This window comes from Megalops cyprinoides, chromosome 20, assembly GCF_013368585.1.
Source record: "Megalops cyprinoides isolate fMegCyp1 chromosome 20, fMegCyp1.pri, whole genome shotgun sequence".
Taxonomy (NCBI): domain Eukaryota; kingdom Metazoa; phylum Chordata; class Actinopteri; order Elopiformes; family Megalopidae; genus Megalops; species Megalops cyprinoides.
This window is the reverse complement of record NC_050602.1, coordinates 17,237,237-17,262,127: the sequence shown is the minus strand read 5'-3', so window position 1 is coordinate 17,262,127 and position 24,891 is coordinate 17,237,237. Positions and strand designations below refer to the sequence as shown.

The 24,891-nt window shown below is 41.5% G+C and overlaps 1 protein-coding gene across 28 annotated transcripts in view; it reads left to right on the top strand.

The window, feature by feature from the left end:
- LOC118795491 (receptor-type tyrosine-protein phosphatase S-like) overlaps positions 1–24,891 on the top strand; it is a 162,231-nt gene that overhangs the window by 17,125 nt on the left and 120,215 nt on the right. For 26 of the 28 annotated variants that reach the window (XM_036553997.1, XM_036553996.1, XM_036553994.1 and 23 more), the window contains exon 2: positions 11,937–12,005. The exons of 1 other annotated variant lie outside the window; for it this stretch is intronic. The gene's annotated coding sequence lies outside the window, so the exon portion shown is untranslated. Of the gene's footprint in view, positions 1–11,936; positions 12,006–18,771; positions 19,004–24,891 lie in introns of those variants that run through there. One more of the 28 variants, XM_036553989.1, reaches the window with a different exon arrangement.

Sequence of the window (24,891 nt, the reverse complement as noted above, 5' to 3'; positions counted from 1 at the left end):
GGGGTGGGGGGTGTGAAAATGATCTGTATTGACTGCATGTCATGTTTAAAGTGCGGCGCAATATAAGGATTGCACCACACATCTGCGGGTATGACATCTGCATTGGTGTTTATGGGCTTTGGGCTGCAGAAAGTCTACTGCATCCGACATCAGGTGATGGACATACTACCCGTGACTGTGGGCAGATGGGGAAATAAATTTGCTTCTACTTTTTATTTTATTTATCTTACACGGATTAGAAATATGTACTTCGGATTTTCCCTGGAAAAAGTCATCATGCTGCTCTTTTCCATGTGAATATGGTGACTTAAAAGATGGGGTTCAGAACGACGTTATACTTAAGGGTTTAAGCCTTATTAAAGAACACGGCAAACATGGCAAATAAAAGCTAATTTCTGCTGGCTTTTGAGCAATCGGATCATCGCGCCTTTAAATCCCTGTTTAGAGGAGGGATTTCCTTTAATGGCATTTGATTCCCCGATGCCAAGTAATGTGACCGTGCAGAGGGGACGGGAAAGTGAGCTCTGGCTGGCCTCCGGAGTGAGGACAGCAGGGAAGCTGGATAGCGGGAGCTGGTGGACTGATGCCCCAGTGATCTCTGCTGGGAAATCTGCACTCCTTCCAAGCAGCCTTGAAAGTGCTCCCAGCGAGGGAGCTCAGAGGCTAGCGCAAGTGACTGGACGTGGTTCTGTGTGTGGACCACAGCACTGCTGCCTGTGTCTCCCAGCCTACATCTGCTTTGCTGCTGAATCGTTCTTCAGAAGTGAGCAAAGTCTAGTTTCAGAAAGTCATAGGAGTCTGACTGATGCTCCAGTTAAAGCATCTGCCTTTGTCTGCAGGGTAGGTTGTTGTGTTTTTGGTGAAGCACTCATTTTTTGCTCTATTGAGTTTTCATCTGGGATAGAACGTACAGGACCCTGCTGATTCACAGTTCTTATTGTGCAATGTCCGTTTCTTCCTTTAGCTGTGTATTGTTGGGCCAAGATAAAAAGAACATTTTGTTTAGAAGCTGTGCTTGGTATCTCAGCACACCCTTAGCACATATCTCAATGGAGTTGTGTAGTGTAGCACCTCTGTATTGTAGACCGCAGTGATCAGAAGCACCCACAAAACATGCAACCTCTTGACCTCTTGAGCCCCTGTGAAACAGATGCAGCAGCCAAGGGTGTGGGAAAGGGGCCTTTAAAAAAACCTCGTTCTGCTCTTTAACCCATTTCCCCAGCCCTTAGGAATGTGCTAGGAGGTCAGAGCCATCGCCTTTGGTGTTTAATGTGTGATTAATCTTCTGATTAGCTTAATCCACCAATGCAGAGATAAAAAAAGATCTCCCGAACACCCCCTGGCAATAGAAGGCTTCTCCATCGATCCAGCCAACAACAGAGAGTGGCCTCAGCTCAATGCTACCCCCTTCCCTGCTCTCCTGTGCACATCAAGCTCTTCAGTGAGAGCGCACCTGGTGGCACAAAAGCAATCTGCATATAACAATCTCTTAGCAAAGCAGACTAGATGAATGGAAACGTTAATGAGGTCCAGACAATAAAAGAAAGCGTCATGGATTTTGGCTCACGTTAGCATTAAAAATCACCCCCTTCCCCCCCCAATTTGTTTAATAATATAGTTAATTAATGTGAGGCCTTCATTTTGCCTTTGTTAGGCAAGTTTTTCAGTTAGCTTTTGTGCTTTGTTTAAAAAATAAAAATGAAAAACAAAGGAATGCTGGGAAATGAGATGGATAAAAAAAGGTTATGCTAATCAAAGGCCTGTTCATGACTGGGACCCAATCATGGGGAAAGCACTTTTCACATGTGCAGGCTGAGCCCTGCAATCCAGGTTCAATCCCTGCTGTGTCATCAGCCCACGGTGACTGGTTGGAGCCCACAGTGGCAAAACCAGTTGGCTTTGCTCCACCAGGGTAGCTCAATCACGGGGAATTTTAGCTCAGTCAAAATATGTAACTTGCTGCCATTTTGGTATCTCGCAATATATTTTGTCTTTGTGTGAATATATTTTACATGTATTTGTGATACATTTTTGGGCTGAACAATGTATTTTTCAGTGCATCACCATGTTATTTCATGTTTGTATGGGTTTGTGGCTGGGTTTCCTAGTCCCTCCACTCTCAGACATCTTGCAACTCACGAGGCAACTGAGAGCTACTCAGCTGACATCAGTGGAGCTGCACCTATATTCCAATTGGTGCCTACTTCATTGCAGTGCACTGTGGGACTTGTAGTATGAAAAATATCTGTTGGCTGTGGGAGGTTATTTTGGGGGATTGCATTCATCTCGCTTCAGTGCTCCAGCGTGGGTGCAGAGGTTAATGTGATTTGCTGATTCCAAACAGGGTTGTATGAAGGGGAAAAATATGTGAAAAAAGGTTATGAAGAATCGAATAAAAGAATAAAACAAGGACTATTTATGGTAAAAAGTGAGCCCCAGACCATTCTGTATGCCGTGGCAGCACAGTGGAGAATAAAAGGGCTGTTTTGAGGGCGTTTCTCTGGCTTGTAAATGGAAATGATGGTCTTCGGGGTGTTGACATGCGCTCCCTTCCTTGACATGCGTGGCATTCTTTACTTTATAGCACTGGAGAAAACGGCATCCTGACCCTTTACATCACGTGGTTAATCTCCGACAATCTGAAAGGGCTTTTCCTTTGTCAGAAGGATTCTCCTCACACGCAAAGCCTATGTGACCCTGTTATCAGGATGCAGCCACCTGCCGCTGTCCTCCAAGATGGCGTTCACAGAAGCGTTCACCAGGGATGGCTCTGTCTGAGACCAGAAATCCAGGGAAAGTGTCTTGCTCAATGTGTAAAGTGTCTATAAAGCTGCTTTGTTTACACCACGTTTGCTTGTCGCTTCCACCTAACCCCTTCAGCTGGGGAAAGGAATAATGTTTCACAATGTCTTAGGGCGCTCTTTAATACCCTGCCCCAGTGGCTTGTGGGTAGCTTGCGACTGAGTGGCCATGATTTCATTGTACAGGCCCTGGCAGGGCAGCAGTGGCACAGACATCTCTGCTCGGGCTGGCTAGAGAGGAGGCGACTGACCTCTCTGATGTCCTTGATGTGCCTGTTTTCAGTGCTGCCCCCTGGTGCTTTACCTGCACAAAATAAATCATCTGATACCAAATCTCTCTCCCTCTCTTCGTGTCTTTCTGCCCTTTTCCTTTCTTTCTATAGTTTTCATCCTTGTAATTTCATGCCAGCCAGCATTTGATCTTTATTTGTACTTGTTACACATAATATGCTAATATAAGATAATTTGATTTTTAACAACACTTCATAATCCTTCACTTAGTCTTAATCAGTGTTGCTGGTATATATGGATTTAAAAAGGAATGGATGGTTGTGTTTCAAATTTTCATTTGAAAAAAAAAAAAACTAAACCAAGGAGGATTAATCTCTTTGTCTCTCTCTCTCTCTCTCTCTCTCACTCTCTCTCTCTCATATCAGTCGAATTCAAATTATGCAATATATCAAATTGCACAACATACCAAACAAAATTCATCCTGGATTTAGAATTAATGTAAAGAACACTGCAATAAAATATCATTAAAGGGCAATTGACATTTATATACAAGAACAAAAAATAACTCTCTTCATCTCTCTCTCTTTCTTCCTCCCTCCCTCTCTCTCTCTCTCCCCCTCTCTCTCTGTTGAATGAATCAGATGGGCTCAGTGCCCACTCATAGAAACCTAAGCCCTTCAGGTCTTTTGGGCCTCTGTCAATCTGCCTCATTTCCTCGATTCTTTCCCTTTCAGCACTTTCTCTTCAAATGGGAATCAGTGAGTGCAGACAGTGAAAGCCCTTTAAGGGCTGGACTTAAATAGCCATACTTTTAAGAAAAAAAAAAAGAGAGTACAGTCATGGCAGTTGTATCACTTCCAAATGAGTAACAGTCCCGGCTAGAGCACTTATGGGAATTTGCTGGGTCTTTTAAGAATGGAGACAGGAAAAAAAAGATCTAAAAATAAAATTGCACATATATCAATTACAGCTGGAGTAAAAATGCTGTTGTCTTCCTTGGCTGAGTATTGGCTGACTGCCGCCATTATTCTAAGGAATCCTGAGACATAGCCCTGATTGAACACCATGTCTGCCAGACACCAGTGTTTCAGGTTACACCGTACACTTTGTTAAATGGGCTTAAATGTTTAATTAGCCTAAGAATGATGATGAAAACATAAACATCCCAAACCCTACCTTTATTTTGGTTGAACTAAGAGATGGTGAAGAAAGGGACTTGCATACTTGCCATTACTCCCACCTCCCCATAGAGAGGAACAGGACAAGACCAGTATTTGTTGGTTTCACTGTCACCTTTTATCAACTTCAATATACAATATAGTATATCAATGTAGTATATAAATAATCTATGTAGTGTAATTGTGTAATATATAATTAAATATATCTATCAAAGGTATACAGCAAGTGTGTGTGTGAGTGTGAAATTCAAACCCTAGAATATGAGTATCATATTGCTTTTTTTGGCATTGAAAGCAATACAGATATAATCTTCTTATATCCCATGCACCATAACATTCATTCAATTTTCCTCATGTAAGGTATCTTATATTGCCAATAAAATACATCTAGGATTCACATTAAAAGTGGTTCATATAAGTTAGAGGCTATATGCATCTTGTATAGAAATGAACTGAGAAGGATAAAACGATTTGATAAAATGATTGTGATGATAAAAATGAGAATGACAAAAAAGATTAAGGGAGGATATAGCTACAGTGGGTTTTAGTAAATAAAATATTTTTCCTGGTAATACTTTGAATACTTAGAGTGAGAATATTCTCACCTCTTTTTGTTTACTGTCATAACTGTACAGTGGGTTATGTTTGCGCGCTGGAGGCCATGCATGTATGTGCAATGTGTGCCTGAAATTTCTTTGTGTGTTATTTATAGCATGGCATGAGCAATGATCCGGTGGGGTGTTTTATTAAAATTGCTATCAAAGCCACGCTCTGTGATGAAGAGTCCGGAGGACAGTACGCCGCTATCATGCAGCTCATCCTTAATGAAAGCGGATTAGAGGGGATGATCCGGGCTTTGCGAACCATAGGTTTCATGCGGGCGAGGTCAAAGGCAGCTTGGAGTTCCGTGCCACGCCATACCACTGGATAATAGCAATAACGAGCCAAATGACTCCATCACACCAATCACCGTCTCAGCTCTGCCTCTGCCACAACGAGCATTAGTGCTGATTATCTTCACTGTTTCTGCTAATTTAATTTGTTCTCTTCCTAACAACTAAAATGATGTTTCAGACCGTAAACCTAATGGGTTGCAGCTTGTGTTAAATGCAGCTGCCAGGTTATTGACTCACACTTGAATGTCTGAACACATCACAGTTGTCTTTAAGATGACTGCATTGGCTTCCTGTTGAACACTGTATTGATTACGAGGGAGCAATCGTAACATATGAGGCCTTAAGTAGGCACAAGTGTTCTCACCTTGAAGAGCTGTCAGCACCATGTGTGCAGGCTCGATCTCTGTACTCAGAAAATTGGGGATGTTTTGGCATACCTATTTATGGTCTAATGCTTGATTGAGATGCCAAAAATGGTGGAATGTGGAACTCTTCCAGTTGGGTGTTAGGTTAAGGTTGGCCTAGGCCTACCACCCCAACAAAACAAACAAAGAAATGCATTTTACAAAACTTGAAAAGCACGGGAAACACCGCCATGAATCACTGGCACCAACTGATTATTGAACTGAATTCCAATTGTGGAACTCTTCCAGTTAAGACTAGGAACATTCACACTCTTGAATCTTTTAAAACCAGCTGAAAATGTTTCTTTTTAATTGAGCTTTTGTGTATTGGCATGTCAATGCTTGAATTGTGCCATACCTCTGTTTTTTCTAGTCATGTACAAATATTGAATGTTTCAATCTGATGCTGAAAAAAAGTCTAACAAAGTAAGCAATAAGGCACAGCAGGGTGTGCATTACACTGAATAACCACACACCCAGAGATGTGATAAGGCAGCAGGTCTGCATAGGGGTAAGTGTGTAGTTCTTCTGCATAATTGCATATCCTGGAATGCTTTATTGGTCTTATAAAATGGGTTGCTCGAAACTTAAATTGAGAAGTTGCAGTAATATTTGCTTGTAAAAGTGCTCTTTCTTGAAAATGGGTACCTGTGGAAATGTTTTTTATCCATAAGGAATGACCCATAAAGAGTTGCACAGTGCAGTTGAGTGAGGGGATAATGCTGAAAACAACACAGGCAAACACACTTTTTGGTTTTGAACTGTAGGGAGATAGATAACCACCTACTTCAACACCAAACTGACCAACTGACACTTGCAATAAACTAACTGGGTAACATTACTCTTAATTGGTCAATAAGACAGACAAAATGGCAAATCCAACATGGAGCTGTTAGCTGAGGACATTAGCTGTGGACAAAGAGGCTCCTAATTTTCCAAAATAACATCAGTATAAATACTACCTAAAGTGCGGTTTCAGCCACTTGCTCTTGAAAAATGTTGCAGCCATGTATTAACACGTTGTCCCAGCTGTGTTGTCACTAGATGTTAATACACACTCTCACAACCAGTTAGAATCTGTTGTTTCTCCAAGCCATGTACCTCAAAAATCAAGCCCTAATCAGCGAATCAGGAAAAGAGAGACTTATTAGCTCCTTTTATAAATTCGGTTCAGGACGAATTCCATGACATACCTCTTAGGCATTGCTGATTTACAGAGCTGACTCATCAATTTGATGACTGAAATTTGGTGCTTGGCTCAAGGAAATAAGCATAGCCTTCTGGTAACAAGACTATTTTCCTATCCACTGCTCCAAACTGCTCTCCCTACTTCTAAATTTGTCACTGTCTGAAAGAAGAGATTGTCAGCTGCATTCAAATTAGTCCTAAGTTATTCCAAGTACTAACTTTGCAATACTTTAATTATAGGTACACATGGAATCATCTTTGGATCTTATAGAGACATGTGCAGTGCAGACAGGAATAGCTTTTTATTGCAACATAGGAAACATTTTTGAATACAGTCCAGTTATAAGTGCTTTAAAGGGCATTTTATATATATATATATGTATATATATATATATATATATATATATATATATATATGTATATATATATATATGCTAAACATATCAAACAAGCATTGTTAGCGTTTAGAGAAATGTTAATAGATGTTGAAATTAACATTTTTAGTGGCACCCAAAAGTAGTTCTACCAAAACTGTTATCAAAAATATGTGACCATTCCGCACAGTTCAACTACACTCACAATCCTTTGAAAGTCTTCCTTGGCTTGCATTATGATAGAGTGCACAATAATCAACACTCACAAACACATGTTTGAAATGATTCATTGTAATTAATCTGCAGTGTCTAATTTGCCAGCCAAACCACATCTGTGGCCAACTGCTGCCTCCAATGTCACACTGTCATTGAAAGACACAGAGATTTACTTTTCATCCAGCGAGGCAGCGTAGAGGGGTTAGTGGCTAGTTCCAGATGTTTAATATCACGCACCATACCATGAGAAGGAAACTAGAAAAATATGAGCGAAGGTTCTTGTGAGATGGTGAAACACTAGAGTTATGTTGATATTGTTCTTCAGATTTTTTTGTCTTTCTACTTCATTTATGTGCCATTTTTGAAGAATGTTCACTGTATGTAACCCAGATGATTTATCTGAAACCCATGAAATGAAGTGGAAGATCTGAACAATATTTAGTACATATAATATCTGCCCCTAGCCTGATATAAATTTTTCCATGTAGCAATTTTCCTTTTGAAAAATATGGCAGCTATAAACAAAAATGTATATGTGGTGTTTACAAATGAAAATGCAAACTTACTAACATATATATATGTTAGTATTGTGTATATATATATACACACAATATGACCTTCAACAGAATTTAGAATTTGAAGTGTGAACATAAATCTCATATCTGATGTGTTTTGTTGCCATTCGACATGGGAGAAAAAGGAAGTATATCACTTTCTGTCCATGAAGAAGTCAACCTCAGAGTCAGGGAGAGCATGAATAATGAAAGCTAGCACAAAACAGGAAGGCATCTATGATTTAGGCACCACTTCACACAGTGTGCAGGTTTGTGACCAAACAGTGACTAAGTAACAGTTCCAAATATGGAGGCACTCAAAAATAACTAACATGAGCAAAATTGTTTTTGCAAAATTTTTACAAAAACAGTTAAAGAAGCCTACACTGCGAGCATGCATGGTGACTCTCATAATTAAGGAGAGTTATGTTTTTATTTACTTAAAATCCTTTAATAAAAAAAATGTGTGTGTACATATATATATATATATATATATATATATATATATATATATATATATATATATACACACATATATATATATATATATATATATATATATATATATATATATATATATTATATATATATATATATATATTTTAATAATATATATTTAAAAATATTGTTTATTCAAATACATTCTTTTCCCATGTTTTAGTAGCTTTTAATTAAATAGGAGAAAAAGTTGCTCAAAACAAATGTCCACTGTCCCACATTTTAATATATTGACAGATTATATTTTAATGGGCACTTCATGTTCCTCATCATGTTTCTATTAATATGCATGGAAGATGGAATAATAGATATCACTGGCCGACTTTGCTGGGAGCTGCAGCTGCAAGGAGCGGTGCCTAACACTGCTGTAATTATTGTACGACTTTGCGGAGGCACACCTAATACGCAGTAATGGATGCTGTTGTGTTTATCTGCACAGAACCAACTGCTAATGAAACCAGAGTCAGAGGGGCAGCCGCCTGAGAGCCCAGTGTGAGGGAATATCCGAGCTCGAGCATATCAACCGATAGGCAAGGTAACTAATGAGAGGAAGACATCCAGCCATTTAGCCCATTATTACCTGTTAGGGGCTGGTGTGATCTAAATGTCCATATGTGTGCTTGCAAATTGTAGCAAGACAAGCACTGTGATCTCCTGCCATTGCGGAAATGCATAATTCCATTAGGTAATTCACTGTATATGGTGGTAATTTCTAAATGGTGGGTGTCTTAACACCTCAGAAGTGAGGCATTATTTTAAATAAAGGAATAATATATGTGGTTTGCTCTCCCTCCTTTTTCTACCAGAGCAAAGTCCTAACCTACTATTACCGTAAGTACTTATAGGTCAAATAAGAGCTGCAGGCTCATATCCAGACAGAAATGACAGAGCATGCTAAAATACTAGATGACAGGGAAGGAGGCTGTAACTTCCATTTTTTTTCCTATTAGGACATTCATGAATGACATCACATCTGGGTTTTCAGCAGTTGCATATTGGACAAGGTTTTTGCAGAGAGAAGTGAGTCAGTATTAATTTTCTATTAAAGTGTCAATTATGCCTTGTCAACATGTGCAACTTACACAGGAAAATTCTTATTTTTACAAGCTGTCATTTTCTCCCTTCTCCTCCTCTCCACTTCACTTGTTCTTCCTGCCCAAACAAGTACCCTGTTTGAGACAGGTTTTCACCATGCATGAAACAGGATAATGCCACATATACAGGTGCTACTGAGCTGCAGTTAGCCTGTTAACACAGTTTAACAGAATCCATGTCTTTACGTCAACAAAACAACACTATCCTACAACATCATTAACATTGCAAACTCCAAATTCATTGCCTCCATGCCTGCACAAATCCATAGACAATCATTCACTCTCTGCAGTATTTGCCATTAGACAAAAGAAACAGCACGCTTGCGTGGAGCTGGTGAACTGGGGGTTAGTTTCCATATGACTCAGGGCCCATGTGAATTGAAACCCCATCTGTGAGAGGTGTGTCTTTACACAGGTGCGAATCTCTCGCGGAGGTCTGAAAAACTGCCTAATGATTTGAGTACAAATAAAGTTACATATCAAGGTTCACAGGCACCAAGGGCATTAACAGAGTAGATAGAAAATTGAGGTCTGGCCCCCATCACAGTTGCAAAAAATGAAATGAATGATTTGTTTGCACTGCAAGCAGCATGCATTCATTTGCTTTTACCGTTTCTGACAGGTCGGAGCGACGAAGACAATTCACAGCAGGAGAATAGGCAAACAGAGATCTGCGCTGCTACAGTGGGGTTATCAATATACATCTAATGCAATATTTCATGGAGCCTGAAACCTTGAGGGGGCACTTTTATAGTTGCTTGTGAAATCTTTATTGTTTCAATACAATCATACTCCATGGTCACCTGCCACATGGAAGGCTGGAGAAATGTCTCTTTAAACAGTGAAACAAATTCAACCGCTCCTCCATGGAAACAAATTCTAAAATGTGCTTTGTGGTGCTCAGTGTGGCTGGCTTGTTTCTCATTTTGATGATCTCCGTACTATATCATTTTGAAGGATTTATTTTAAACCAAAGCCTACAAATGCATCAACACAAAAAACATAATACAATAAATGATGCAGGCTTAGCTCTGTGGCCATCTCTCGAATCTTCGGGGCACCATGATGCTCCGCCATCTGTCTCTACGGTGACTGAACTCCTTGCCAATATGTTGCAGGGTCACGAGGAACATGCTGGTTAAAACAACTACCGCCATTTTCCCACTTCGGTTGGGGCTGATAAATAGCTTTACCTCCTTTTTTAACATGTTTCTCACGCGAAAATAGCAATGTTATTAGAGTTGCAGGCTTGTTGCGCCTATAAATATAACAACGCACTGTGGCCAGCGTGCTGTTGCTCTGACTGTGGTGTAGTCTTCTCTCTGGTCCCTGTGGTGTTGTATGCAGACTGATTAATGACACATCTGCCTTTGGGACAGTCTTGTGCACTGGAGCAGCAGTGCAATACTTCGCATGCAGAAAATGAATACTGTACGCTGAACAAATTGCCCGGGCACTCGTCTTGGTTGGTGAGCGGGAGAGGTCTCCGTGAGCGACCCTGCCCCTACCCCCCCGGGTGCCACGCAGGGCACCTCGGCTGTTATGATTGGGTCAGCGCGCATTAAAGCTGCCCGTCAGGATGAGGAATCATGTCCGCCTGCTGGCTGGTTGTCGTGGAAACGATGCCCCCAGGGGCTGCTGTAGTCTGTCTGCAGGCTGTGCGGAAAGATCAGGAAGCGAGGTGGGGGGGGGGGGCGGGGGATGGAGGAGAGGTGGGAGAGAAGAAAATTTCCACTCAGGAGCCAGTTGCTGACAAGGCAACAAAAGCACAATATTGTGAATGAGAGGCAGCTCATCTGTCTGAATCGTAGTATTACATGCAGTAATGGTTATTGTAATTCCACTCCGATTAGGTGAATTTGCCGCTTGGGTTAAATATGCTCTGAACTGCACAGTCAATCTTATTTCTTTTTTTTTTCATTATTTTCCTGGCAGATGTCCTTATCCTGACTTACATTGTACTGTCACATATTAACCAGCTCTACAGCTGGCTATGTACTGAAGTCATGTTAAGTTCCTTGCTCCCCCTTTGTAAATCTGTAACCCTTTTGGCACTTAGCCCGCTTCCTTAACTATTTAACAAAACTCTGCCTCCCTTTGCCATGTTTTTCTTTCCCATGATCTTGTGTATAAACAAAATGTCAATGTGAGAGTGCTGAGTTAATGTTAAATGAGTACTAAGTCGTGGGTACTGAGTAGTTGGTACTGTGAGAGGGTGATAAATGTGACCCACTGCTTACGTCAGGATCAGCCCTGTCTTCCTCTGGGGGGGTGAAGGAGGGAAAGATCAGAAAGCCACCTAGAACTTGCAGATTTGCCTTCTTCATTATTCAGGCTGCTCTCCCGCTCTGGCTGCCCAATATCCGCAACGCCGCCATGCGCGGAAATGGTCTCCCTCACATAATTATCTCTGCTCTGCTTCAAGCTCGACCAAAGGATGTTCACTAATGGGCCCTCTAAGCTAATGAATTTTTCTCTTTTATTTCTCTCATCCTATTCCAGATACACTCGAAGATAGAGATAAAGGAAAAGAGGTCATGAAGCTAAAGGGGTTCTGAATACAACAGAGGGGTAAGGCCTCTTTACCTCTGCTTATGTAGTCAATGTTTATGACAGCTGGGTGTCATTGTGTTTAATTTTGAAGAAAAAAAAAAAAGATTTAATGGGTTTAAATACCAGACAGGACACTGTCATTGTATCCTTACATAGGTCTACAACAACAGAAATCTGCTAGTATAAATGGCAATACTAACAAGATGGTAAACAGTAAGCATTGTAGGTCTGCCTTGTTAACGGTGTCAACTGAGCATTAAAAACTATGCTGCCACACCCCTAGTTTACTTAGTCATGATTAACATATTTACTTACTATTATAATGCATCTTCTTACATGTTTATTTTAAGCTGGCATTGATTTTTAAGTTTACTGATCAAAGTACATTGGATGAATCACTAACAAAAGCTGAGTAATATGAAATCGGACCACAAGGTAAGGCTAAAGTCTGTGGTCTGAATATGGTACAGTATCCTGAACAATCAGTCTCTTCGTATATGGAATCTGCAGGGGTATCTTTATGGAATTCTGAGAGGTGGAATGATAAATCCATGACAGAACAGGTTGTGGGTAGGCTGTAGCTGTTCGTCTCCAAGCGTGAAGCAAACCTCTCTCCCCCTGGAACATGTCTGATCCTTTCACCTGGGGCTTGTGATCTTGGTAAGTCTTATTGATTTCAGGACCGGCCTGAGAGGGATTTTCATCTACGGGTCTCTTCCAGTACGCACCTCGGCAGGTGCAATTAAAATTTGCGGAGAGGGGCTGCGCAGTCGAGGGGGTGCTGGCTTGGACTCCAGCCCTCAGGCGAATAGCAGCATTTGAACAGCTGCACAGAGCGTATTCAGCAAAATGATACCCTGCTCCCACTGAGTCGTTTCATTTACTGTAACTGTGTTAGTGTGGTACAGCTCCACATGAGTGCAGGGTAGAGTGTGACAGACTGGAAACACTGGGAGGCAGTGGTGCCTCTGGGTAAAACAGAGGTCACTGGAGCGTAGAAACGGAGCATGCAAATTAACTCTGGGGGGGAAAAACTGCAGTCTGTAGTTTACCTCACAGTGATCATTTAATGTACGCTTTCAGTCTGAAACTGAAATGAATTTGAAGGTTTCTTGAAAAAAGTACATAAGACTTAAGAAAACACTCTCCCTTGGTTTGATTTTCTCACAGATCAACCACTAGTTATGTTTTTTTTTTTTTAGCTCTACTGACATGCTGGCAAAATAGGGAACTATTTCTATTATTTTTACAAGTAGGGGTAGCAGTAGTATTATCAGTACTATTGTTATTATGTGATATCTACAGCATTAATATATGAATACTAATCAACGGAGGTTGCTCTTTGTTGTAATGTCTAAGGGGATACTAGCGATATCAGGATATATGCAGAATATTAGAATTCATACACTACATGCCTGGAAAAAATAACATGGCTTGCAAATGAGGGCAGGATACATTACATTACATTTATTTCCATTTATGAATGTACTGAATGTAATGTAAATGAATGTAATGTACATACCACAATGCTAGATGGAATTCTGTGATGTACTTCAAGCAGGTTCTTGTCCATTTAAAAAAAAAAAACATGACCTATTTAGCTTAATGGAAGCATTTAATGTTTATGGATACAGGAAACAGAGCACCAGGGTGTGGGACAGTGTGACAGTAGAATCCCGCCTGAGAAAAGTTGAATATGAGGAGACTGTGTAAAGTTTTACGACTTAGATCAAAAAGGCATTGTGTTTAATGGGCCAGTGTATACAAATGCTTTTTGTATGGAGTCTGACAGGCTGTTTAATATGCCTGGAAGCTGCCTCCTATGTTTTTCTGAGTGTGCTCCCTTTGCTGGCTTTAAACCTCTGTAATACACATCATAACGCAAAAGCAATAAATTACCACTGTTCAATTATAAACGCTTCAATTGTTTATGCCCTTTTTTGAGAAAAGCAAATTAACCTTGGGTCCTGAGGTAATGAATTTTGTTATACCGGGGTATACAATTTCATGGTATTTGGGAATCAAAGGCTTATTTTTTCTTTAGATGTGCCAGTAATGGAGCCAGTTAAACTGGTGTGTCACTTGTTAAAAAAAAATAAAGAAACAAATCCTTGCTAGCAGTATGTGTAATTATTCCAGAGCTTGTCATTTCTGTCTCTTCAATTTGGTTTGAAAACCTGCTAGGTGGTCAGAGAGCAAGATTAATATGAGAGAGCGCATTGTGTTAAAATGCCCTAAGGCAGGGTCAGGCTGATTTAAATCTAGTTCATTCAAATAATTGATTTTAACTGCTATTTAAAAACTGTTGGGGGTTAGCCATTTTGTGCCACCTAAGACTCAATAAAAATTTTAATTACCACAGAAACAAGCAGAAATGGGCATCTATTAGACCAATAAGACTGACTAATCCCTCTGTGTTTTCTCAACATAAAATCATGTATGGAAAAATGAAAAGAACAGAAATATTTTTAAAAATTAGCAAATGAATCATTTTGAGGACTGCTGCACTGGAGCTTTTTCACTTGTCAGAATAAGCAGTCAAACAGCAGTTGCTGTTTAATGCTTAATAGATACAGCCAATCCTGCTTTAAGACGACACCTAATCCTGACCAATCCTGATCAACCATTAAGTCCCAGTTTGCCAGGCAGTTAGAGCTGGCTGAGAGCACTCTGCTGCATGGGCATATCCTTTCTTTGGGAACAGGTCGTGGACAGGGTCAAAAGGGAGCCGCGGCCTTGTTTAATTAAGGCTTCCGCTACATGAACATGTGCTTTTGCACCAATGACGTGCGATCAATGGTGTCACGAAAAGAGTCTGCGCCGGAGTGATTGAGCATGATGTTCGTGTGTATGTGTGTGTGTGTGTGTGTGAGCTGAACACAGCTCTGTTAAAACAGGACAGGAGCAGAGGGTAGACTGCACAAGAGGGATTGTGAATGGTGCCAGTTCTGTGTGCTTCTGTGAACCCTGCACCATTATCCCTGAGGGTGAAAGGCACTGCATTTGCTCCTCACCCATGGCGCTTACTGCATCGGTGACCTGCTGGGTAAACACAGCTTGCAGATCCTCTTCTTCACCAAATAAGGAGCCTCCAGCAACGCGCCGAGGAGGGTGTCCCTGGCTTTGCTCACAGAGCAGAGAGAGGGAGGCAGGGAGGGGAGAGGGTAAGCACTTCTGCTCTACATCAGCAGCAGTGTTAACAAGCATGGATCAGACCGGAAAATTACATTAAAAGGCTTAATTCCTCATTAGTTCTGCACAGAGAGAGAGAGAGAGAGAGAGATAGAGAGCGAGAGAGAGAGAGAGAGAGAGTCAGAGTTCTGTAGTCCTCCGCCTGTGACAACAAGGCCTCTCTTGGTATTGCATTGCAGCTGTCCATCTTTGCCAAGACACCGCCCCTCTCCTCTGATGACCACTAGCCAGGCATAGGGAGAGAGAGCGTATACTGTGTGCCCTGTCAGCCATGAGCCCCTAGTGTAAACCCGCATGTAGTGCCCAGTGAGAGAGTCTAACCGACAGGGCACTGAAGTATGGATGGCTTGAAGTGCTTATTCAGAAAGGATTCATAATCCCTGCAGAGTCTTCTTTCAGATTTCCATCATTGCGTGATAACAGTGGTAGTATTTGTGCACTAATGGCTATCAGTCCGTTTCTTCTAACTGAATTTCATCTCAGCTCCAAGGCTGCTGTGTCTTATGTTTTAAATGAAAAAAAAAAAAATCCTATGTGGGCACACAGAGGCTTCTGTAGTAGTCAAGGCTGTATGTCAGGGAGATTTTAAAAAGCGGAGAGAATGCTGCTGATTGGTAAGAACTGAGTATAGCCCCTGGGGACATGCTACCCCCTCAGAACTGATGTGTTTTCCACAGAACTCGGTGCACTGGACCTTGTCCATATCTCCACAAGTGCTCCATTACAGAGGGAGTAAATGACAAAAAACAACCTTCAGGTAACTAAAGTTTTCATATCTACCACAGGGCTGTTCTTTTGTGTAAGGAAAGTATGCTGCAAAAATACTGCAAGCGAGAAAGAAACACCTCCCATTAACTTGGCTGTGTAAAGGCTTGCACCGGTATTCTTAAGGGACTCTGTTGAGAGATGGTCCTTGTTAGAATTAAAGATGTTCAGGCTACTGCGTAGCATTGATAAATTGGGCATATCTGCATTTTATTTTAAAAGATCAAAACATAGTTTGCACCTATAATAAATTGAAAATATAAATCATAAAACATGGTCAGTTGTAGCACCTTTACGAGGATGTATCGTAGTTAACATAAAAGAGCAAATTCATTTATTACATGTGGGCAGGTCTGGACATCACAGACCTTACACAGAAAGCATTAAACACTGTCCCAGTGTAGAGCTTGAGTAATTTTGCCACACCTATCAGGTAAAACTAACATCAAAAATTTCAAAAAAAGAGAAAACAACTGTGGCTACCTTCAAATATAATGTAGGTCTAAAATGTTTGAAGTGTACAATTTCACACATGTATCAACATACTGCGGCCTAGATTTGATACAAGTGAAATTTTCAGCAATAAATTTAAAGTCATCTTTTTCTTTCACTGTTTACATGTCATGCCCTGAAATTGATTAAAATTAGCGTGTACAAAAGGGGAAAAAAAAATTCAAAAATTGTTTAAATTTGTTAGTCACAGAGAAGAACAAAACACAAAGCGGTTAGATTGAATAGAGAGAGGTCCACATGTACATGTATACATAAAATAGAGAGATAAAAGGAGAAAGATCACAGACCACTAAGTTCATTCATGACAGCATTATGGATTACGAGTGTCAAGCTAAAAGTGGCCTTTTATCATTCCTCACAATAGACTGGGGGTCACAAAGCACATTTACTTCCCCCCAAGTGAAATTTACCATGCTAAGGCTCCCTGGTCAACAGAGGAAGAAGTGACTCCGCTCTGGATTTATTGTGCGGATTAAATTAGGCAACCGTGAATAAGCAGAGCAGGGGAAAATAAATACAAACAGAGGCATTTTACCCAGTGTTTCGATTGAATGGCCCTGTACCTTCTGAGGTGGTGTGCATTAGTGCGGTGCTGTGCAAGTTGAAGGGAAGGCATACACTGTAAGTTGTGAAATGGGTGTGCATGGTTTGTTTGGCATGGGAGGGGTGCGTATTTCATGCATGTGTAGCAAGAAGGCACATTCTGCTCCTTCTAAATTATAGGGCCTGAGCCTGTACTCACAGGCTATGGCTGAGGGGGGGGGGGGGGGTCTTGCTGTGCTATATTAGGTCTTGAAACAGTTATTCCATCTTTAGGTATTTACATTCCCTGATTTCATTGGGACTGCCTTATCCATTAAGCCAGTGGTATTCAAACTGTGGGGCAATCCCTGGAATTTTGCAGAGCGGGATCTCGAAATACTAAATTCAGGAATGCGTGTAACCTGCCCCTATGCATTCCAACTCTTAAACTTATTGTTTTATGTTTTCTGTTTTCTGCACTGATAATCGGTATCATTACTATATTGTATATATATATATCATAGACTATTGGTTGTCTGTGGCACCACTGCAGTATTGGATATTAGTATTCTGGGGGCAGGTGGAAATTCATAGAAACTAACAAACTGGCTTGCTGCTTATTCCCAATAAGTACTTCTCCAAATCATCCTCTAAAATGAGGGCAAGACTCTCGTGTACCAGCTAGATCCGGCTAAACCAACAAAAACAAGAAAGTGTCACGAGGGCACAGGCAGGAGTTGGTAGGGCAAGACAGAGCACAGTAACTGATTGTAGAGTCGGGGTGGGGGGCTAAGCTAAAAAAAAAAAGGTTAAATACCAATGCCTTCATCATTATATCATTAAAGTCAAAGATTCTACAGGAGCTGAAGGTAAGGCAGTCCCTACAGAGCCATAAAAAACTGCACTGGCATCATTTTCCTACCCATTTTGCTGTTCAATAATTTGAACCTATAAACACCAAATACAAATAAACATACAAATCGTAATCTACCTTCAGTATTGGAATGGTCATTAAGCCTGATTAAAACTGTCAGTGAATAGTTTCTGTAATAATAAAATTTTGTCCACAGATGGACTCAACATATACATTTTTCATAGAGGATGTAATTGACAGGTTAATACTTGTCAATGTGAGTGGCAATCAGTAATTATGCACGACAAGTTATGCAAGATAAGTGCACTTACCGTTATCGGGACTTATAGTATTAGTATTTTGGAATACTCATTGTGTGGATCTTTGCTAGCGTGTCAATTTCTCATTCTTCGCTTAAAATTACATACGTCCTCAGCTCGGCGTGGGTTACCAGAGCTCCTTGAGGAGAATACAGGGTTGCTGTACCAGTGCTGCACAACGTAGGGGGTATTTTCATGACTGAGCAGGCAATTAACTGGTGTTTACGTGGGCTACGTTGGGGAGGGGGGGAGAAATCTCCCCCATCATCCCCTCTCGCATCCCCATTCGATGCCCCAGTTCTCCGCCTTTCCCCCCATTCAAATCTCCACGGTTTCAAATAACGACTCGACCCCAGACCCTCATCTGTTTCCACTCTGTAGCGTCATTCAAGCGAAACGTCACGTGAACACCAAGACTGCACTTCGCTTTTTTTGGCATCTGAGCTACGGAGAGAAGGGGGCCATTTCACACACACACATATCCCCACCCCCTTTCGGAGAGACCCGGGGGGCAAGCAGAACGTAAAAAAAAAATCAGTCTTTGGAGCGTACGGAAATATCACAGCAACAAACTGCATGTGTAGCACAGTGCTGTATACTGTGCGGCGGTGTGTGGAATCTAGTTGCCGCTTGCAGACCAACAACAAACGCACAAAGCCATGCGCTGAGAGCGATGTGTCCTGCGAAAGTTGTAACTTTTTCACAGAGTTACAATTGCAAGGAACTGAGGATTTAAAACTTGTTCGTTCATGGATGCTACATAAGCCTTATTATAAGAAACGGGATTTTACTCTTCACTCTCCAGTGTAGTCGAACATCAGGAACGGTTTGGAAAAGTACAAGTTTATCAGGTAAGTCACACTACCGTTCAATTTCTTCGCTTTACAAAATAGAATGTTACGTTCTGCGATAATGTTTCGTCAGTAAATCAGTCTGTGCATTGTTTTGGTGGCGAATACGTTAACGTAATGAATTTCCCGTTATACAGCTCTTTGTTGTTGCAGATCTAAACATTTTGTTTCTGTATATTATTGTACTAATTTTGGAGCGGGTCTCAACACAATTACATTTTGTAACCGACGTTGTTTTTACTGATGTTTAGTTCCGCTGCCTCTTTGAGCGTTCAGTTGGCTTAATCCAGGTTATTGGACCTAATTCACTAGTTTCTCTTTCTTAAAACGTCTTGGGAATGTTGTCCCCAATATAGCCGGATGATACGGTTACCTGACTCTTCGTCCGAAGAACGACAGACCAAAAATACAAAAGACGTTACGGTTATAGTATACACACAAACGGGCATAACGGATATGTCCCACGCTGTGACTGCATTTGTGTTTTGTATCACTACTGCTTCGAGTTTTAAACACAATATGATTGCAGGGTATTATTTCGTTAACCAGGACCTTTTCGTGTTAAGAAAGGTTCCTGCAATAAAACTGGAGTTGTCGAAGTTGGTGCCCTGGAGATACGAATTTCTGACATGGTTCACTCATCAGAAGATTTTTCAAGCGTTTTTTTTCTGCAGATTATTTTCAGTGAAAGCTTGGTGTTTTCTGTAGAAACTGGCGTAGCATAGTTTATATGCAAACTTTTGTATTGCCCATTCTGCTCTTTGAAAACCGCAGTAGACGGATTGGCAAAGGACAGTCAAGGTTGTGTCTCTTTATTTAAATAGTATACATTTACGCAAACGGCAGCAACAAAGCATTGCCTGTTCCAAAGCTCGACCGCTACGAAACACTTCTCTTCTATTGTTGAATTGAATTTGAATTAGTTTGTCTACGCATGTTTTCTTCCAAGGCAACAGAATTCACCGGGTAGCCATTTAGGAATTTATTTAGACATAAAGAATGCAAACCAATTAATCAACGTCACCTATGCTGAACGAATGCAGAACAGGCCGCGGGACAAAACAAAGCCCATTTGTAGACTTTATACAGGGGCCTTTATTAAACCATTTGTTAAGAATTACTTAATATCTGACTTGTAACCGGATATCGTAATACATAAATATAAATAATGCGCGCGTTTACTTAGCAGACTGCTCTTGGTATTAGACGTGATTTTGATGCGTAGTTTGCGTTGTTACGGTTCTGCTACTTTTTTGCGTGTTTGAAGACATCTGGAATTGTTTTCCAGTATGAGATTGTGTTAATTTGAATGTGAAAGGTCCGGTGGTGTGCGTGCTTCGCAGCCATTAAGCGTTCTATTTTAGAGTTTCTTGCATGATTCAACCAAATCAATTACCAAGTGACTGCTAATCAGAAGTCACTGACGGAATTGTATAGAAAGATTCCAGCAACGGACATTCACATTGACTAAAGGTATATTTTCTCTTTCTTAGATGTTTTAGTTGAAATGTTTTATACCATTCGAATACTGTAGAAGGTTAATGCATTAATCAGTTTCGGATGAGAATTAGGGTGATTTAGTTTGATGCGGTTTAGCTGAGCTCAGTGAACGTTGTTAAGGGAGGAAAACTGAATTTGTTTGATGCCCTAAAAGCTATTTTAAAGCCATTTTCAGGCAAGGAATTTAATTGACCCTAAATGCCCAGTAAATCATTCTGTTCAAGGTCTTAATGGGTACCTGTCCTTCGTTATTAAAATGCATTTTCCAAGAATCATTATCAGTTTTTTCGCCATCTCTTCCTACTACTTATCAGTAAGAATCTAATAAGAGGACTCGGGTGGTGTTACACATACACATACACACACACACACACACACACACACACACACACACACACAATACTTACTCACTATAGCCCGTATTGGCTAAATTATGTATTAAGCAGAATGCAGACCAGAAGCACACAGTTTAATACATGCAATAGCTGTATTTATTCTCATTCCTAGAAGAGCCCTTATTAATGCTGCATTTTCTTCCTGATTTGTTGACTGACCAATCAGAGGACATCTTAACAGCAAGGACATTGCCTGGGGTTTTGACCATTTATTTTGATTTTGTGATAACAGCCTGGCTTGGTGGAAAAAAAAAATTGCAAGGTGTGGACACCAGGAGCTATGAAATCACTGGCCTGTTGGTAACTTCACTTCTGCAGATTTGGTATGAATATATAATATGTGAGAGACTATCCCTGTTGCGTAACTCAGCTTAGGTTAAATTGGGCTGTGGCATTTCCAGGCTGCAGTTGTATCTTACAGTCATATTTATTGCACAGTAGGTTTTGCATAGGGCAGTGTGGCAGTGTAGTTTAAGTGTGGGTAAAGGCATCAGAGTGGTGGGGGCACCCTGTATGTTACCTGAACACATTCAGTCTTATACCTTCTTATACCCTCTTTCACACACTAGTCATTAGCTAGGTTGGTTAGCTGCTGTGCATCTGGGGCTTGTTCATTTGAGTCAATTTTAATAATGTCTGTTTCTCTTGCTCAATGTTGTCATACTGTATGTAAACTATACGGGAATGAAAGAACTCCAATGGGTTATATCAAAAATTGACACCATCCCTGAAGTCATTATTTGATGAAGTGTGGCATTGTGTAGAGAGGTCTGAGAGACCCCCAGTGTCTTTCATTACATTGATCACTGAGCTGTGTCTGAGTAGGTGTGTCCAGCTCCTTGCATAGTTTATTTTCAAATGTGATGGACTGGATGTTACACCTTTTGAGAGGGTGACTAGCAATGTCCAGCTTCATGTTAGCCAGTAGAAATGCAAGGATCCAAAGCATGTCATGTGATATGTTATAGGTGCATGTTATTCTATACATTGCTTGAGGCATCAACAAATTAAGGGTTTGATTTAAAAATCATGATTCATTTTTCTGCTTTTTGTTTTAGTTGGTCAGACAGTGGTACTATCGGTCCTCTCCGATACACTGCACAGGCGAAAGAGTTACATATCGAGCTGTCAGAATACTTTCTTTCTGCATTCTGTATGTACGAATGATAGCTATCCTGTTCTGGTGATTAGTGCTTGATGACAATGCATTATTAAAGTACTCTGGTCCGTCCTGTCAGTGGTCTGGCCCTGGCTGGTGGAGTTGACCATGGTTTCTGTTGTGAGTCATGACCCGTTCAGGGTGGTGTTCCAGTGTCTGATTGTAGAAGTCAACCCTGTGCCATCCTCAGGGTGGTTGAAACAAAGATGTTTTCAGTTTTGACGCATGTCATGGATCTGTGTGGACTGGTTCGTTAGTGCAGTGGGGGTGCGGAAAGCAGGAGAGGGGAGGGTGGAGCGGCTTTGACCTTGAAGGGGCACTTGCTTTCGGAGGAGGATGTGAGTGGGATGAAGAGGAGGTCCTCTTCACACACCTGGTGCCACCTTCACCTCATGTTTGTCATTAAGGAATTCTGTGCACAATGTGCTTCAAGTGCCAGTTAATCAATGGGGAGAGTGTAAAAATAGAAGCAAAAATTTAATTCGGACATAAATATCGCCTCCTTCAGAGCCAAGCCCCCCTTTGATGATGTCTGATGAAAATAAAGAGCAATTGATGAAGTGACAATCAGGATGTCTGCAATGAGAGGTGTTGCTCTTGAAGCTGTAACAGCGGCACCGTTAATGGCTGCCTGCTGCCCTTCAGTTTGCCACTTGCTGTTTTCCTCTTCATTTGTCCAGACTACTAAATCAAGTAATTTCCAACTCATGGTGACTGCACCTCGTCCGGCAGTTAAGAAAGGAACTTTGCACCCTCACCTTTTTGACTCTGCATCAGCGTTGAATAGCTCCTTATGTTAAGGAAGGGTGGGTAATTGCACCTCTGTTGCTGACCATGCCCCCCCCCCGCCATTGCATGTACTACACCTATACTTCCCTTTAGTGACCAACCAGGTCCAGAGCTGCAGCTGCTTCTGTGCTCAGGGCTAAAGGTGGATCATTCAGTTAAATCAGTGGATTTCTAGAATTGGTGGAAGCTGAGTTTTACAAACTGCTCACTTGTCAGGGAGACATGATTGCTCTTACATGGGAGCATTGATCACCTCCTTTAGGGTTTTTTTGCAAGCCCTGGCAGAATTACTGCATTGCAACCATCAGGGTCTGATTGAATGTTCATTAAAAAAAAAATGGCTGAGCCCAGAGCAGAAAACCAGGAATGACATTTGTGCTGCTCTTAATGAGAATTTTGCACCGAGCCAGTCAGCACCTGTCTTAGGGAGCTGCTGGGAGGCACAGGCTTGCACAAGAGGCTGCATAACTCTCAGCGGCCGTGTCAGACCACCGAGGCTCACCCAGTCCTTTCAGACTTCGATTTTTAACCTTGTCACGCTCGGCTGGCCGGCCGAGCGCGTCGCCTGCCGGTCGGCCTGCTCCCGCTCCCAGCTCCCCGCGGATTTATGAAGTCTCAGATGAAGCAGTGCAGTGCAGCCTGCACGGGGGAACTGCCACTTCTCTCCCCTCGGTCAGAGCTCTGAAACCAGCAAGCTGCTCTGCCTCACTCGCAGTTTCTAACCCAGGAGCGATACGCTTCGCTTATTTTCCCAATGGCGCACACACAGTTTGATAACATTTGTCACCCTTTGGCAGTGTGGGTAGGGGGGGGGGACGACGACTTATGAACTTCGTCATTCTTACCTCCCCTTCTGTGCAGTTTAGGGGTTTGCACAGGTAACAAGTAAAAGGGCTCCCTGCGTTGCAGAAGCCAAGATGTTATTCCTAATGTCCCCTCTGTCTCTTCCCTCTCGGCCCCTCCCCACCTCCAATCGTCTCAGCTTGTAAAGTGTAAGTACCAGCTGGCGCTCCTAGATTGATGCGCCTCCCTTCGGGGCACCAGGCAGCCCCAGTCTTTCACAGACCCGCCCCACCCTTCGCCCCAGTTACGACGTTTTACGAGGGTTTGGACAAGGCTGCTGCCCCTTTTGTACTGCTTGGGGTCAGGCTGGCAATCTGCTTTTGGTCCATTTATTTTCCCATTAAGTTCGACCAGCTGGTCTATATGGCCCGGTGAATCAAATAGGCATGATTCTTGTGTCTTTTTTTCATTCTTCTTTTTTTTTTTAAAAAACATGATAAGAAGGTGTTTACATTTTAAATTTGGCATATGTTAATGCCCCTAGGATATGAATGTTCCCTTAAACTGATACTGTGCTTTTTCATTTTGTCTCCATTAACACTTGTTTAAACTTTCTAGTTTTATCATCCACTTTTGATAGCAGCTTCAGTTGCTTGAAGGCTATGGTGAGGAGCTGGAGAATGCTGCTTGGTTTGCACAGTGCTAAATTTGTTGGCAAACTGGACTTGTAACCAAAGGTTTGTGAGTTTGAGCTTTAGCTGGAACACTGCTGTTGAAGATTTGAACAAGATATAGATCTTTAATCTGTTTCAGTTCTTATCCAGTTTTAAAAATGGCCAATATGCACATTGCAAGGCTATTTTGGTTGCCCCAGATAAGGACGTCTGCTAAGCATATAAATAATGTAACAATGTCATGAAACAGCCTTCATTTCTAATGTTCGTCACAGACAAAGCTTTACTTCCCTTTGCGAGGGAATGTTTCCTGTCTGAGTTTGTTGTCATTCAGTATGTATGCTATAATCAGTTAGGGCATACATTTGAAATTTTTGGAATTTCTCTTGAAACAAATATTTTTCCTACAATATTTTCAGCTTTCAGTGAGTCTCTGCTGCATCGGTGAACACAGGAAGGCCTTATGCTTTTTTGGGGGGGGGGGGGGGGGCGGGATTTGAGACATAGTAGGGCAGTGCAGGGCAGCTACAGAGTGATGGGGCTGGCAAAATGTGGAAAGCAGGCAGATTTGGAAGAATAAGGTGGTGG